Consider the following 19,272-nt stretch of genomic DNA (forward strand, 5'->3'; position numbering starts at 1 on the left):
CATAAAATTTTAACCCTAACCTATAAAAACTAGCAACTGTATTATAATTGAGAAAAGTAATAACGCATATTCATTTCGGTAGATGGTTTTACTAATTTATATATAGAAAATAAAACGTAAATCTTTGATATTTAAATTTATTATAATTCATTCTTAATATTACGTTGCAAGATAATTTATTGTTTACTCTCACTATTCTGTTCTCTCACTAATTTAGTAGTAATAATGATTGATCTGAAAATATCAATTGATTAAATTCTAAAAGATTATTTATTAAAAAACTGATTATCTCAATATATTTATAAAGTACTGAAAAATATTTTTAATAGATATAATATTGATAATTAATATTTTAAACAAAATATTAAAAATAAATTAATTAAAAAAAACTGCGCATTATAATTAAATAATAATAATAAAAAAAAATACTTAATAAGTAAAAAATTAAATAAATGAGTAGATATTAATTTAATAAGTTATAAAATAAATTTTATTTTCGAACAAAATAAAAATTTATATGTCTTATTACATAAAATATATAATATGTATGTATGTGGTATATAAAAAAAGAAATAAAAACAAATAGTCATAAATACCCAATTACGTAGTGTTCTTTTTTTATTTTTGTTTTTAAACTGTTATTGGCTTAAATTTTGTTTTTTTCTTTTCTGTAATTTATTTTTACCTTTTTCTATTACCACACACACACCAACATCATATATATATATATATGTAGATATTCTTAATCACACACACACATATTTATAAAATGCATGCCATAAAATTGACATTTAAATACGCTTAAATACATCGCATACACACACACACATAAATAGATGTAATTACAATACAAAAATTTACGTTTTATTTATAAAAAAAAAAAAATATAATGAAGAAAAATTGCAATAACATTATTGATTATAAAGGGAAAACAGTATTTTTCTTCTTTTTTATTCTTTTTATACATTTATTTATTTTATTTTATGTTTTATTTTTTTCATTTCAGTTTCCTTATTCCAGGTGATGGTGTGTATACATTAAAAGAAGTGAATTGAACGATTTCACCGATTTGACAATAATTCTACTTACATTTTTTTCTAATATGCTTATTTTATAATTTAATAATATTAAAAATTATTTACGTACATAACATATATAGAGAATATAACAAATATAATACGTAAATTTATATAACATATTATTATAAATAAAGAAGCTATATATTTATAACAATATAACAGTTTATATTTTATTAAAAATTAAAATATTATCATCATAAATTGTATATGTGCTGAGCTCTCTGGTAATGGAAGGAGTTGATCAATTAAAGGGATACAATAATTAAAAAAAAAAAATAAATATACTACTAGATCGTATATGTACAAGTTATAGAATAAAATAAAATAAAATATTTTCATATTATTATAAAAGATCATTTAAAAGACATCGTTTGTTCAGTTGAATTTAAATAAGTGAATAAGAGAAAATAAATTGAAATTATTATTAAAAAAAAAAAAAAAATAATTATATAAAAATAAATAAAATAAATTTTTGTAAATTAAAAAATATTTTGTTACTTTGAAATTAAAAATAAATTTCGGAATTATTGAAAAAAAATTAAAGTTATTTAAAAAAAAAATTTTTTCTGAAATAAAAATATTTAATTTAGTATATAAAAGTTAGAAAAGTCAAAAAACCGAATTCTAAACAAAAGAAGAAAAAAAAAACAACAAGTAAAATAAAAAAAATATTAAAGTGAAAATTTTGAAAGGAAATCTTATTACAACGGGTACTCAAAAGAAATTCGTTGGAAATTTTATGCAATTAAATTATAAAATGTTAAAAAGATTTTTAAATTTACATTCTAAGATTTTCATTTAGTGTTTTCTTCTCTCTATATATATATATATATAGAATTCTGTGTGAATATTTTTTAATGATATTTTATAAATAAAATTTATATATTAATGATTTGCATATTTACCTTAACCTTTACTTACCTACCTATATATTATATATGTAAATAAATAAATGGTGTAATTATAAAAAAAAAATAATTTATTACAAAACAAATTTTGTTTCGGTTTTTTATTTTGATTTTTGCGATCTGGTTTTATAAGCTGTGTTTCAACACATCCAATTTAAAAAAACAAAATTCATTCAAAATTTATAATCTAATGCTAACTGATATTACTGGAGAACAAAAATTTCAATCTTATGTATATTGGAAACTAATATCTTGACTTCGTTAATTTATACAATTATCAAATTATATCAAAAAGGCTTATATTAAAAAATATAAATGATTTATGCATATAAATGTGAGAAACTGTGATTTGAATTTCGGAAACGCTTTTTAGTCGAATTATTCAATTTAATTTTTATTTTAAACAATTAGTTTATAGTTAGAATATTTCAAAGAAAGGAAAAAACAACAAAGAAGACAGCGGGAAATCGTAAATTAAAATATATGTATAAAATAAATTAAAATAAAAATAATTAATATTAAAATTAATATAAATTAAAAAATTACTTGTACATTAGATTTCATATATTCTTAAAAAAGGGAGAACAAGCTAATAAAAACATACAAAACGGTGTTCCAAAAGATAAAACAGGTAAGAGAATTTTTATTTTTAATACTTATTCTAGTTGAATTCATTTTCTATAATTAAATTTTCGTTCATATTAACATTAATTTCAATATTTATTAAAATAATAACGCTTCAAACGGCTAAATGATTAATTAATTATAGAGTTATGATTCCAGTAATATGTATAATGAAAACTCGAATATGTATAAACCGGTTTTCCGGTTGACCTATTACTACAATATGTAACGATTGTGCAATGTTTTAGTAATGTATTCAGTTGTCGAGGTTCGTTCATTCATATAAAATCAAATATTAAGTTTTAATTTCAAATTGTTAATTGAAATATCACAATATGAACACAGTGAAAACTAATTTTTTAATTAATTAACTAACTATATTGTTACCGCTTATATTAAGTTTTTTTAAAATTTGATAAAAAATTGTAAAATATTTAAATTTAAAATTAAAAATTATTATAATTATTTTCATTTGAAGTATAAAAAATTTTTGTAGCAATGAAATTAAAAAATGTTTTTAATTTTTAATTAATTACTCAAAAATCCGAACTTTGCAGTTACACTCTTTGTCATTTAAGCGTTATTATTATGTTTAATAATCAAATTCAATTAATTTTTCATAATTCGCTTTTTCAATAATTATTTCAAAGGTTTTCTTTTTTTTTTCAAAAACACGGAACAACTTAGTATAATAATAAAATACCAAAATAATAAAATTTAATAATATTAATAAATAATTTAAAATGTAATTAGTTTAATTGAATAATTAAAATAAGTACAAATTTTTAGTTTGAATTTTTCAAATGTAAAATAAATTAATGAATCGTAAATAAGTATTAAAATCATAACATAATTTTAATTTAATAAATATTATTCTAATTAATATTCCATTATGATTATATTTAACTTTAATCAAAATAATAAATTGGAATCAACAAGCATTATTAATAATTTGGAATTCAGCCATATATGTACATAAATAATACAATTTACTGTACGAAAACAAATTGATTTCATCTTATTTGACTTTTAAGATTTCTTTAATTTAAAATATATAGGGTTTATATAAAAATACGAAGTATGAATATAAATTAATCCAAAATTTATATTGTTAAAGTACCATCGAATTTATATATTATCTACTAAATTAATATAAATCAAATTGTATGTCACATACTAAAAATATGACCATATCACATAGCTGGTCGAAAAATTAAAAATAGTAAATTTCAATGTAAAAATTGTATTATTTAAGTAATTCAATGAAGACAATGAAGGTTTTTATGAAATAGGAGACTGGAAAACTTAAAACAAAAATACTTGACGAAAATTTATACGGACGAATAAACGAACTGACAATACACTTTATTATTATTAATATTCCGGGAAAATTATTAAAAATTTTGTTGAAAATCTGCTAAATTTTGTCATATCAGGATCAATCGTGCCCCCCCTCTGAGTGCGGGGCATGCCCCACAGCAGCCGGGCGAGACCTACCCTACTGATAAACTCGTAAAAGCACCGTGTGAGGTTCGGAAGACCACAACTCCATCGCCGTGAGAGCAAAACCGAATCCTCAGTATTTCTCTTCTAATATGAACGAGCGCATCACACTCTGGCAGAAGGCGTTCTATCCTGCTTTTCATTCTGCTAACAGAATCTGCAAGTATCCAAACTTTCTATGCCTAGGCTGCTAAGGTGCACACTAAGTCTGCAGTGTCACGATCACACCCCGGTCCGGTGAAGATTCTTACCTTATTCTTTCCCGATCCTATGATCTTCTTGAAACGCTTCTGGTTATAATCTCCTAAAAGCTTTTGAGTCTGTCGCAACCCCGCAAACTCCTCCAGTGCGCCGACCATCTTCTCTCTTATTCCTTTCTTAGTTCCCATCGAATAGCCTAATAGGTGGGGTGTGTTAGCCGCTGTCCCCTCGGACGCACCAGCTGCCTCATTTCCTTCTCTTATTTCTTTCTTAGTTCCTATCGAATAGCCTAATAGGTGGGGTGTGTTAGCCGCTGTCCCCTCGGATGCGCCAGCTGCCTCATTTCCTTCTAAGCCCACATGGTCCGTCATCCAGCACATGGATGACTCGATTGCGCCCACCCAATTCTTCCGTCGCAAAAGTTATGTTCATTTACATTTCCAAAATTTAAATAAAATTTTGACTTTGACACGAGCAAACTGCATTTTCATTTAAAATGCCTACATTATCCTTCTATACTACATTAGCCTACTCCTTGACATATATATACACAACATTTTTTAAATTCTTATAGTTTTCTCCCAAATATACGATATTGTTAATCAAATTTTGATCATTTCTATTTTAATTACGCAATACACTCATTTATATTTCTATTAAAAATTGTGTATAATTGGCTAAAATAAGAAAAAATGATTAAAAAATTTTAATTTTTATTTTTTTGTCATTCCATTCTGCCCACCATGTCATTCAAAATATTTTAAAGAATTTCATCACTTATTTACCTATGAAAAAAATTTTGAATATTATTGTCAAAATTACATATATTTATGCACACTATATTTATGAATGTGTAAGTAGTCATATTATAAGGTATGTACATAACTCACACGATGAATATTTTACATTATGTAAATTTGCATATGTATAATATTTACAACCGGCATTTATTGATCACGTAAGTAAATTCGAATAATATTTACAATAATAAACTAAAAAGAGAAAAACTATTAAAAATTTTGAAAGAAAGAAATAAAAAAATCAACTTCATCATTAAAAAATTTCGAAATAAAAATTACAATTAAATTCGATTAGAACATATACATTCAAACATCTAAACCTACACATCCATAAAAAAAAATAAATAAATAATTTTTATTATAAAATGTTGCACGAATTCAAGGACGAAACATGCATAATTTTAATTATTTTCTTCCTTCTTTACAATATTTTAAAATATAAGAATGCCCACGTTTGATGAATCGATTAGTTAAAGGCGTTAAAATAAAACACAAACAGATTAGTTTAAATATTTCTGGCATTAGTACACACACAGATACGAGTACATACATATGAAATAAAAATTATTATGTGCGGAATGGCTATTTAAATGAATATTTTATGAAAATTATGGGAGGGAATCTCTCTTTATAATTTATAATTATAGAATTTAATTAAGAATAAAAATTTAAAAAAAAAAATTAAAAATCTGTAAAACCCGAACATTATCTACTTTATATAAATATTTTTAAAATTTAAAAGTTCAATTCGAATTAATTAGAATTTTTTTTTGGTTATTCTTGTTTTAGATTATTAGCCAAAATAAAAATTTTTTTATCGCCTTTATAGCATTTTTGTATGTTATTTTAATGCCCTTGTGAGAAACAAGCATTTCATAAGAATTGGCGTAAAAGTTCAGAATAAAACAAATTTTTTCGCTGAACTTTTTTGATTATTTTCTTTTCTTTTTTTAATTTTTGCATACATTTTTGTTAAAGTTTTTTGCCATGAATGTTTACATCTTAGTTAAAATAAATAAAGTTGAATCAAACCAATGGTTTGTATTGTAGCAGTTTTCCCTTAACAAGTGTAAATACTGCTTCTAAAAACAATCTATGTATACCTACTACACTATTTAAATTACATACTTTTATTCATATACCAAACTATTTAATTAAGAATTGCATATATTTAGGATGAACTATTTATACAGTCTTTGAAATAAAGCAAAAATAAATTTAAATAGGTGTTAACACAATGCTTGACTTTAAGGTTTAATTGCGTAAGTTAAGAAAAATAATTACATTTTTCAATGTCATGGGATTCACTGTGAGCTCTTTGCGTTTATAGAAATTTAAAAAACCTTGGGGTTTCGGAAATATAAGACGTCAAAAATTCAAATCTTATAAATTTCAAGAGGCGATAACTTGAGAGGGGGGTAGAAATGGAAAAAAATTGTCATCTAACGAAATGAACTTTTTGTTAGTTTCTAAAAGGTACTAAAATTTCAGCCTCCTACAGCCTTGAAGAAAAACCACATCAAAAATTTGGTAAAAAACGGACTTTAGATGACAGTAAATTTTAACGGCCATCTTGTTTTATTAAAATTTAAGTATGGTATAACGTGATGGAAGAAGCCTGCTATTATATTTCTACGTTACAAAATTTGAAAAATGCTTATAGTTTCACTGCAATAAATAGTTAAAAATGGCGTTTTTAGGATTTCAGGGTATAACTTTTAAAGGAGGGAAGGTGGGTAAAAATGTCCTTCTACGGAAATAAGTTTCTTGCAAAGATCTATATTTCTATCTTCAAGAGTGTAGAAGTTTTGTAAACACGTCCACAGACGGACAGAGTGAAACTAATAAGCACTTTTGTTTTTTAATTTTTTTTGGAAAAGTGCTTAAGAATATATAGAGAAAAACAAGCAAATAAAAAATTGCTATTTTTAACCCAATATTTCTAATTTTTTTTCTAAATTACATTTTACAATTACAACTGTATAATTTATTAATATGCTTGTATGCATGTAAAATTGTAGGATAAGATGTAAAATGGAAGAATTACAATAAAAACATATGCATATAAGTATAAATAAAGAGGTAAGGGAATAAGACTAAGAGGATTTAAGCGGCAAATGAATTGAAAAATAAAAAGAAAGCTAATTTGTTCTATAAAAAACACAAAAATGAAAACGGTAAAACGTGTAAACTAAATAGAAAATTTTAGACTATGTAGTTACATATATATATGTATGAATATATGCACAAATATGTACATATGTACAATAATACTGTGCGGTTAAAGCTACTGTACAATAATACTGTGCGGTCACTTTTCATGCTTCAAAATTGTCATATTTTATTTATAAAATAAGAAAGTTGTGTACGAAATTCCTGTTTCTTATATGGTAATCCTGTTGTATAGAAGTGAAAATTAATCTTCATATCGTGAGTTTAATGCTACAACTAGATAACTCGCAATTATTGGTTTAGAGATATGTACTTTTAAAGATTTAACAATAACTAATAAATTATCATGAAGATATCTAGTTTTGGTATTATCTTTTTCCGATATTTAAGAATATTTTTAAGCTTAGATATTGGTCGCAGATGAAAGAGCATTCGATTTTATGGCGCCTAGATGAATTATTTAAAAATATAAAATTTTCGAGTTATCTAGTTGTAGCATTAACCTCACGGTATATAAATTTAAATATTGAGATTTTTACTTTGATTTTCCATATTTGGTTTTAGATTGGCGTAGTTTAAAATGTGTTTTACGTTACGAATGCAATTGCATGATATTTTTTTAATGCAGTTGATTGTATATTTTATAAATACTATGCAAGTAAGTGATACCTTGACATATGGAAATTTTCTACCTATATCTTAAAGTATAACTGAATACATATAGTATAACTGAATGAAGTATAACTGAGTATAACTATACGTTATACGTACACACCTATGTATATAAAGTTAAAACTAAATAATTTTTTAATTTAATACGTTAAAACTTCTAAGTTCTTTCAGTTAAATGATTTTTTTTTAATATTTTAAACACAAAATATTTATCCGTGAGTTTGGTATTTTAAAACATAAAGCACTTATCCGATTACATGTCCTAACGCATTTGTATGTAAGAGTTGTAAATATTTATATTTAGGAAAAACATATATTGTTATATAGGTATTAAATTGCCATAAGAAATCCTCAATCAATCAATAACGTTTATAAAATAATAACGCAGAGAACGAATTTCATGTTGAATTATATACCATTTACAATATCATTTCCACAACACGAAATATCGTAAAAATGATATAACAAGATAATATACAATAGCACGAAATGTACGCCTTCGTCATTTTTACCAACCGCATTGTATACAATAAGGTAGGTTATGTGATGACAACAAATTTTGCATATCGAGTTTTCAGTGGGAACGCACATCTCTAAGAAACTATTTTTAGCAACCCATCGGTCTGTGTGTCAGTGTGGACACGTGTTTATCTCAAGTTCGGCTAAACCGATTTTCATGAAACTTTATATGTGAGTTTGTTTTGGCTATGTCACTGATCAATTTTTGGGATATATCAGGCCTTGGAAACTGGATTTTTTGGCGGGCCAATTTTAGATTTTTGCACATATAAAGAAAAATAATCAGCGTTCGGAAACCGAAGTAGGGGCCGATTTTATATTTTTTATCATATCTACGGAACTAATTAATGGAATTTCTTGAAAATTGATATTTAAGCTCGGGTTGTTACCGAAACTAAAGCGAAACTTTACTAAGAACCAAATTTAAAAGAACCTTAAAAACTAGAAAAAATTGTTCAAAAGGCATTTTTATAATCTTATGTAACACTTTCACAAAACTAGACAATACAGATCGCGATCGGTTATGTGCTGTGATCAGATTTGTTTTTTAACTTTAAATTTTGATATTCAACTGTTTATATATACTATATATTGTTGTATCTCTCATCATTAACACTACATACTCTTGGTATTAATGTTAAATAATATAAAATGGTAAATTTTATTATAATAATTAATTTGGAGTCACTTGTTTTGCATATAAATGTATAAAGAGTCACAACGTATTTCAGATGATGTTTTCTTATTTTACAAATTATAAGAAGAAAATGTTATTTTTGTTCATACAACACAACCATTTCTATATATACATAAATATAGTTATATGACTATTAAATTTAAAATTTATGCTCTCTAAAGAATGCCATTTGATCTTGTTCAATGCTATAATAAGTATATGAAACTCTGAATATATTGTGATATTTTATTCATATATTTTCGTTTCTTGCTTTCCGTTGATCTAATTGCTTTCTCTTTTATTTTACCATCGCATATTTTACGTACACATATAAAGTGCATAATGTACATGCATATGTGTGTGTATAGTATATTATAATATAAATTGGTTTAACATTAAAAATATATGCATGATATGTGTGTATCTATAAATATGTACATATATGAATATTTTGTGTATAAATTAAGTATCTTTTTGTCATTTATCCAATAATGTTGGAAATTTTCCACTCACTATAAATGTAATTTTTTTTTTCTCTCGTCTTTCTTTTTCCTTTTCATTTTCATATTTCACATTATGTGAAGGTCATTTGATTTTATTAATGTGATTAATATTATACATAAATGACTACATGATTATAATTGACTATATATGTGTACATACATATTTAATATTCTTCAATATTATTGAGTCTTTCGAAAGATTTTGGAAAAAAAATTTTTAATTTATTTTAAACTTTTATAATAACATAAATAACATAATAACTTAAATGGTAAAAATTTTGAAGGATACTATGAGTACGTTACAATTAGAGGTTAAATTCTTGATAAATTGTTATTGGTTTATGAAGGAATTTTTAGATGTCTTAAGCATTTAAAATGCTTATATTTTCAATTTTTTTTTATGGAATATGAATTTTTTTTTAAAGAATATCAAAGAACACCATATCATAATGAGTAAATATAATACTCGTATACATACATAAATAAATTTTAAATTTTTATTCAAAATTTTTTGTAATATTGTAATTTAAGTGAAAATTATGTCGGTTCCTGCATACAAGAGCGTTTTTGATAATTTTGTAATATGAATTCTGACAGTACTTTTGCTATAAATTTTGCCAGAAAATATCAACTTTCATCAATAAATATTAAAATAAAATATTTCTAATTAATTAGTATGAAAATTGATTGCTATTAAAAGTATGTGAAAAAAAATCTGAAGAAATCAATTGCCAAATTTGATTTAATTATTACAGAGAAATTAAATTTTTTGCTATTAAAATGGTTCAATTACAATAGAAATTGCTCTTTTATCCACCTTCTTACTGTATCCAAAATATTTTTTTTGAAATTTTTAATTCATGTGATTGTAAATATCATGAATAATAATTTTTGAGAAATTGCAGAGTTTTCTTTTCATGTTTCTGGAAAATTTAAAAAAATTTAATCATTGTTTCAAACATATGCTTTCATAATGGCAAGCCAAGGCCAAAAAATAAAAAGTAATATAAGTTTTTATATTTTTATTTCATTTGGAAATTATAAACTTAACTTTTGTATCAATTAATAAAATTTTGATTTCGAACAAATCTAGTGCCGAAAAATAATTACAATCAAACTATTTACTACATGCATTCATACGTAAATTCAATTTTATGATAATTTGGGAAAAAATTCAACTGAAAATTAAAATTATAATTACAGCTTTTATGAAAATAAAAACAATAACTATACTTAACAAAAATTTTAAATCAAATTTCTTTACATACATATATAATATGCTTTTATAGCATTTGATTTCAAATAACAATAATAAATTTATCAATTTACGCATTAACATAGTCATAAAATATTTAAGAAGTTTAATTTGAATCAAATAATCTCACTCCATTTTCTTTAAATAGAATCGAAAAGTTTATAAATAAAATTATTATTAGTTTTATGTATAATGACAATTTTTTGACAAAATCCCATGTATATAATTTAGTAGTTATCGATTTTGAATATTTAATGAATTTCATGATACCCGTTATACTTATATTCCTATACGATATTGTATACTTATTTGTATTTTAACATTAACAATAAAATTTTTATGTCAGTATATGAAATAGCGTTGGAATTTCTTGTCAACCCTTCTATACACAGAAAAAAAACTACCCAAACTCCCATTATTTTTATGTTGTTATTATTTTTATTTAAGTACTTTAAGAATGATACGCGTAATATAATTTCATGTTATATAAATAAATTCGTTTTTGTCAAGGACAAACTTTCATTGTATTTCTTTACCATAATTTCTATATGTTGGGTTTTTCTTTTATAAATAAATAGTTTGATAGCTTATAAGAAAAAGAAAACTATGTATATCTAATATTGTTCTAATCAATACCATGGTACGAATTATTGCTTTTTTCTTTTTTTGTCTTTGTTTTTAGTTAAAATTATTTATTGTTGATAAAACTCATTCTCCAGAATCATTAGTAATTTTGTTATGTTGTCAAACGAAATGCAAATTTTTTTCTTTTTGTTGATAAATTGATTTTATATATGTATACTATAAATATTTAAAGTTACCAGATTTACAAAAATGTTAATCATTTTTAAAGTTAATTTTACTGAAACATTCTCATTTATTCATATTCAGACAATGTAGTATAAATGTTCGTGAAAATCTATTGTATGTACTCTAGGAAGACTGCAATAATTTCCGGATTGGCAACACAATAAACACTTTTCTTAACAGCATTAATAATTATGCCTATATAATTATAGATGTAATTCTAATTTATTATTATAGTTCTGCTCATATCATTTATTTTCCAAAAACTCAGCATTACAGAATTTAAAATTGTTAAGCAAACTAAATTAATCGAATTTACATATTTTTTAGAATAATAATCAACAAAAACAGTTTAAAATTTTTTAAATCTTACATTTCAATGAAAGGTGGCACACTCTGTTACAGTAATTTTTTTCAGTGTAAAAGCATTTTTTGCCAGTAACTTTAGAATTTGTATATTTAGTATGAATGACCATTAAATATTGCATAAATTTGGGCGTTAAAAATGTAAAACGGTCTAATTAAAAACGAATTAAAATTGAGTTAAGCATATCAACTCTGTGAAAGCCGTAGGCATTTGTTACCCTATGGACGAGCAAATATGCCAAAGCTGAACGAATCAATACCTCGATCATAAGCAAATAAAGTTTTGACATTTACTCTAAGAAATCAATTGTGAAAATTTGGTGATCTTAGGTCAATTAGTTTTTGGATCGTCGTTGGGACGGACGAACAAACGGACAGACATGGCTAAATCGACTCAGAATTCGAACCTTATCGAAAACATATACTTTAGTCTATATCTCAGACCATTATTTCTTAGCGTTCCAAATGGTAAGGCAATATGTTAATACTTACATGATAAAGAATAACAATTTAGAGAAAATTCAAGACAATTACTTCCCGAATGATCAAATTGATAGGATATTCAACTGGATTCTAATATAAAATTACCATATTTCCAAGAGTGGAACATTTTGGGATATTCGAAAATCATTTGAAACACCTTGGTTTCGATACAGAATCTAAACTATTGATTTCAAGAATATAAGCTATTGAGTATGCAAATGAGCGAACCCTAACATTTACTTCTTTTTAAAATCCATACAAATACGGAAACTTTGGTTACCCTAATTATTATTTAGAAAATTTGATTATTACAATTTTTCGGCTTGATTATTAGAAAATTTATTTGGTTTCAATAAACTTTATACATTTTTTCTTAGTTGGTTTTTACTGTTTAAATGTTTCTATGTGAAATTTAATTCAAAACAATCAATTAAATAAAGAAAATTTTTGTTAATAATTATTGCTTAAAAATATATAAGACTGTATGTACAAATGTATACATATTTTATTTACTATGCTTCAAAATTGTGAGCACATGTATATAAAAACTTTCTAGAAAAATTGATTTATGAAGAAATTTAATTCAATAGTATATAAAAACTTATGAATAAAATTCAATGATCAAAATAGAATCGTAACGCAAATTATCTAGAATGTTTAGAAAATTTTATTCAGCTTATAAATATAGATTCTTAACGCAATTTACTGCGTAAAATATAATTTTTAAATTGTGTATGAGAACATGTTTTATTTATATAATATGTTGGTCTGCATTGAAACCTTACCTATACTCACATAATATGCTGATTGAAATAGAATTAAATTCATCGTTTGTATAGAAAAAGATGAAGAAAATTAAAATATAAACTTAGCATTAATACGCAGTCATTTGAAATATTATTCTTCCAATTACTTTCCAAAGCAAAAGAAATATAATTATATTGCAAAATAGTGGGGTATAGAATTAGATAATATTATAATTAATTTATACCATCCCTAAAATACTATGAAAAATGATAATCAATGCAAATATTCCATTTCATTTAAATATATTTTTATGTGTTATAAAAAAAAACCTCAATTTATTCATTTATATTACGGAATTGAATAGTTGTCTAATTCGAAGCGAACTATGGCGATTTCATTAAAACAATTAATAATTTTGCATTTTATTCTGAAAAAAATTTAAGTGTTTGTTCCATCTAGCATAACCCTTTATTATTGAGTTCTCAATAATTAAAGACACGAGAAGTTTCGAGTAAATTAACCTTCTTTTAAAGCAAAATAATTCAAAAGTGTGACATAACATATTTTAAAGGCAAGCTATCTCTTAAACTGAGTCGTTTTTCGAAAAACAAGTTTTTGCATACGAAAGATAAAAATATAAAACTTCTATTTATGCAATAAACCAATTTTCGTAAAAATTGTAGGTTGCACCCTCATTCACTTGTGTCTTCAATTTTAAAATTTTCCATTCAGTATAAACTATATGAGATCATAAGCCAATAGTATTGCGGTTATGACTAATATAAATATTTTATAAATTTCGACATTTCAATTTTATTTCAATATCTTTTACTTACAATCCGATTTTTCAATTATAGTGTATAGTGTGTACACAAAAAATTAAATTATAGTAAAGCAATCATATGATAAAATAAGTTCGTTAAAAAAATTTTTTTATTATTTACTAACAATTACTTTTCTTCTTATCAAAATTGTTGCAATAAATTCTTAGAAAATATTTTTTTGCTCTGTAGATAATTTTGAAAATACTGATATTTCTATTATTATTTACGTACAATAATTGTTCCAACGAACTTTTTTTGATGTTAAATAAAAATGATTTATTATTGTCATTATATTAATTTAATAAAATTAATTTGTTGATATTTTATATAAAATAATAAAATATATCAATAGTTTTTTCTACAAATCCCACCAAATTACCCACAAAATTACTCACAAACTAAAATGGTGGGTTAATCTACTTACAATTATTGTAGTCCATAAGAATTAGTTTGCTTTGAAATAAAAACTTTATCGAATAAAAATATTATTGTATAATATATAGAAAATTGATTAAGCTGAGTTTGACAGCTCTCACATTTAATTGAAAATTTGAAGCAAATTTTGAATTAATTTGAAAAAAGAAAGTAGAGTTTTGGTATTCCTTAAAAATCAATTTAAATTTGTATTCCTTGCTATGTTGTTCCTTAATTCAGTCTAATTTTGATCAACACACGCTGCTTAGTTTTGAAATTTACCGCTGACAGTATATGTACAACTTTTGTTAATAAAATTAATCTTCACTTGGCTCAAAACATATTTTACTGTTGTACAAAACTATATTTCTTTTTAAAATTTTTCAGTAAATATATGTATATTTATAAGACTATTGGAAAATCATGCTTATCGCAATGCAAATTATAAAATTATATAAATTTTCTGTTTACATAACAAATTTGAAATTATTATTCTGAATACTCGTATGATTCAGTTACACATATATTATAAGCAGAGACGGATTTACTATACCGGGTCTAAAATCAACGTCTAAAGTAATTTTTGGATTTAATATAATTCCTTAAATTCCTCAGACTAATGTGTTGTAATACAAAATTGTTCATAGCGTCACAAGCTCCTTTTAAATAATTTCCAACTTATTGAATACATTGTCGTTTTTTGCAGAACAAAATATCGGATTTTATATAAATAATTCTATAAAATTAAATTTTTTTTTTTTATTTTAAGTGGTTTTCGAAAACTTCATAAGTTAAAAATCTGCTAACTTATTTGCTATTGTTGATTTTCATAATAAATCATCATAATAATGTTTAGTATTAAATATTTTATGGATCTGACCATTAGTTCAGTGGTTATGGCAATGGTCCTTTAACTCTCGGGTTCAAACCCCGGTCAGATCACTGTAAAAAATTATAATTATAATATTATAGCTTAATATACAATACTTATAAAATAGTAAAGTAGTATACAAGTAATTTTTATATATTCATGATATTCGATATTAAAAAAAACTAAGAAAAATAAACGATAAATATTAATAACCTTAAATATTTAATATAAAAAAAAACTACGGCAGGCTAGTCACCTACCTAATTAAACTCTATGACGAAACCTAGCTAAACTCTACGACTGGGGCATAAATATCTATGATGTCATGCACTAGCTCTCCTAGGAGTGAAGAAGGACAAAAAAATTAAATATTTTGTGAAGGATAGGCTTTTGCTCATTTTTAAAAATGGAGTCTTGATCTAAAATCTTTAAATAAATCCGGCACTGATTTTAATTTATTGTGTACAAACAATATCGTACAGTAAGCATAAAAAATACCGCTTTCTACAAAATTATTAGTAATCACAACAAACAAGAAAATTTTTTTTAAAACAAAATTAAATGTACTTATGTATGTATATGCAACTTTAGTGTTCGGTGAACTCATATATGATAAAGTGTGTGGAGTCCGTATGTAGAGAAATGTAATCGAAGATATAAAAATAATTATGAAAATATGTGCATATTTTTTGTACTTCAAGTTATTTTCGAACAAAAAACTTTAAAAAAAAATTTTTTTCATGCAATTTATAGAAAATATAGAGAACAGTTTTGTAATAATTTTCAAATGTAGTAAATGTATTAAATTTAGCTTTTAATTATTTAATTATTGTGTTTGTAATTTTTATTTAAACACAAGGTGGTTTTTAGTTTGATTTAATTTAAAAAGTTTTAATATGGGCAAGGTTTAAGATTTAGTTATTCATTTATAAAGTTTATTCTTTATAAATTTTTTCATAACCATTTTAATTCAAATATAAAAATAATTAAAAGAAAAGGTTAAACCGCAAATCCGATTGCAAATAATATTGATTTTAATATTTTTAAAACTGTTATACAGCAACATATAAAGTCGAATATTTACAAATATTTGAATGGACAAACAAATTAAAATACAAAGTATAAAGTGAAAAATTTAAAATATTTGAAAAAAAAAAAATAAATAAAATATTTTTTTTTCTTGTGTTAAATGATTATAAACGTTTTAAATTGTTTATTTTTTTTATTTTTATTATTATTGGTTTATTATCAAATATTTATTGTTTTACCAATAATCAAAATTTATTTTAATTTTTCAATCAATGGAAAACATTCATAAAAATAAACCAAACAATTAAAGCCAATGAATTAAAAATGATAAAGCGACTCATCTTTATTAATAAATTTTTTTTAGAATATAAAAAATGAGAAGGGAAAAAAAGTATAGAAAATAAAATATTTAAGAAAGAACTTGCACGCGACCTAATAACGCATCACATGTCATACACAATAATATTTTTTCATTATTTATTCTATTATATACTTAGATATACATTTTATGTATATAACTTACAGAATTAAAGTAATATTTCGATTTCCAAACTTGTATACAAGTCTCAAGTATAAGAAGATATGAAAATTTATAATTATTATTGATGAATGGTGATTGGGGAATTTTCCAATTATAAACGAAGAAAAAACGCATTTCTTTTATAATAATAACAAAAAATTACAAAAAAAACTAAAAATATCAAAAAAATTAATAACAAAAATACACGAATTTCAATTCAATTTTCTCTTGTTTTTTCGCTTGTTGTTGTTTATTGTTGATATTTTGCTTTCACCGACGACAAATAAAATGACACAAAGTTTCTTATACACACATAAAATACAGTGATAGCACTTTAAATCGAATCGTCTCCTCTGTAACTAATCGTATTTAATAATTAAACTTAAAAATTTTACAAATTAAAAAAAAAAAATCAAACAAAAAAAAACGTATATAAGTAGTCAATTTTTATATATATTAAATTAAAAGAGTTGTCAAATTTTAAATGTTCGTTCAATATTGTAGCCAATTTTAGTTACAAAATAGAGTTTAATTAGAGCACATCATCTATTCTTATTATATATGTTATGATTTTTTTAAGAAATAAAGTAATTATGAAAGAATAGCTAGACGACCTTTAAGAAATTGATTCGATTTTTAAATGAAAATTTCGATTTGACTACTTGGAGAAGCTCTAGGTTGTGCCCGTGGAGAATTTTCTATAGGTTTCTAAAGGGAATCTGTTGACTTAGATTTGAAAGTTCGAATTGGAAATTTACTTTCTTCTTTCGTTACCACTTTGTTAAATAAGTTTTTTTAAATAAGACTCATGAGAAGCTTTCGAAATCAATTTTTGCCTCATTATATTTCCTTTTTTGTTAATAATGAGGCAAATAACATAAAATAACTTCGCAATTTGTATGTTGAGCAAAATTGTATATTAAATGTATGCATAAATAATTGTTTTAAATTAAATACTATAATTATGCATAATAATCATTGGAAGTTCTTATTACATGGTTTTCACTTTAATTTTCTTTAAATATAAAATTTAATACATTATTATTGAAAAATTATAATTAAATTTATGATTAATTTGTAAAAATTTTTTTTTAGAAGAATTTATTAGCCTTGACCGTGGACATAATTTAATTTAAACCCACGGTTGTAAACACATGTGGGTGAACTTTAATTGAAAATTTAAAAATAGCTGCATTTCTTTATTTTTAATTACAAACATTTGTAATTTTATAACTTCATAATTCTATAAAAATTCATAGAAAAATTCTTTATTTATTTAGAATTTAAATTTATTTATTATTTTTTTGTTTTTGTACATTTATTTCATTTAATTATTAATTTTATTTACCAAAATTTATGAAATTGTAAAGTATTTCTTATTCTACCATGTCAATGATTTTTTAAAGAATTTTTATTAAATTTGTTATTCAGCAATACTGCATTAACGTTTCTTAATTATATTTATACCCGTACGAACGTATGTTCGAAGGACGAAGGGTATACTAAATTTGCCTTACCGTTTGTAACGCTAAGAAATAACGGTGTTAGATATAGACTCAAGTGTATGTTTTTGATCAGCGTCAAATTCTGAGTTGAATTAGCTTTGTCTGTCCGTCCGTCCGTCCGTCCGTCCGTCCGTCCGTCCGAACGATAACTCAAAAACTAATTGAGCTAAGTTCACCAAATTTTCACAAATGATTTATTGTAGTAAGTGCCAGAACCCTATTTAAATTGGACGTGATCGGGGTACCGGTTCGGGTAGCTGCCATACAACTTCAAAATTTATTTGGCTATGTCTCAGAAACTATAAAAGTTGTGGTATTGAAATTTCACACAAACGAATATATTAATAGGGCCAATGTGTCTCATAAAAGTCGTTCAAATTACTTGGCTTCTTCTGGTACCTGCCATACAACTTCAAAATTTATTTGGCTATATCTCAGAAACTATTAAAGCTATGGCATTGAAATTTCACACAAACGAATATATTAATAGGACCAATGTGTCTCATAAAAGTCGTTGAAATTACTTGGCTCCTTCTGGTACCTGCCATACAACTTCAAAAGTTATTTGGCTATATCTCAGAAACTATAAAAGCTGTGATATTGAGATTTCACACAAGTGAATATATTAGTAGGGCCGATGTGCTTGATAAAATTCGTTAAAATTTCTTGGCTCTTTCTGGTAGCTGCCATACAAATTCAATAGTAGTTTGGCACAACCAGTATTTTGAAAAACACATAGTACTGAAATTTTGCATAAATTAATATGGTAATACGGCAACTTAAAGTCATAGTCT

At 24.0% G+C, this 19,272-nt stretch overlaps 1 protein-coding gene across 1 annotated transcript in view; it reads left to right on the top strand.

Moving 5' to 3' along the window:
* Positions 1–1,682: 1,682 nt before the first annotated feature.
* The window catches only part of LOC129615471 (excitatory amino acid transporter), a 32,240-nt gene continuing 14,650 nt past the window's right edge, over positions 1,683–19,272 (top strand). Inside the window, exon 1 of the mRNA XM_055530706.1 lies at positions 1,683–2,618. The gene's annotated coding sequence lies outside the window, so the exon portion shown is untranslated. The remainder of the gene's footprint in view (positions 2,619–19,272) is intronic.

The sequence above is a fragment of the Condylostylus longicornis genome, unplaced genomic scaffold, assembly GCF_029603195.1.
Source record: "Condylostylus longicornis isolate FDR11 unplaced genomic scaffold, ASM2960319v2 ptg000135l, whole genome shotgun sequence".
Classification (NCBI taxonomy): domain Eukaryota; kingdom Metazoa; phylum Arthropoda; class Insecta; order Diptera; family Dolichopodidae; genus Condylostylus; species Condylostylus longicornis.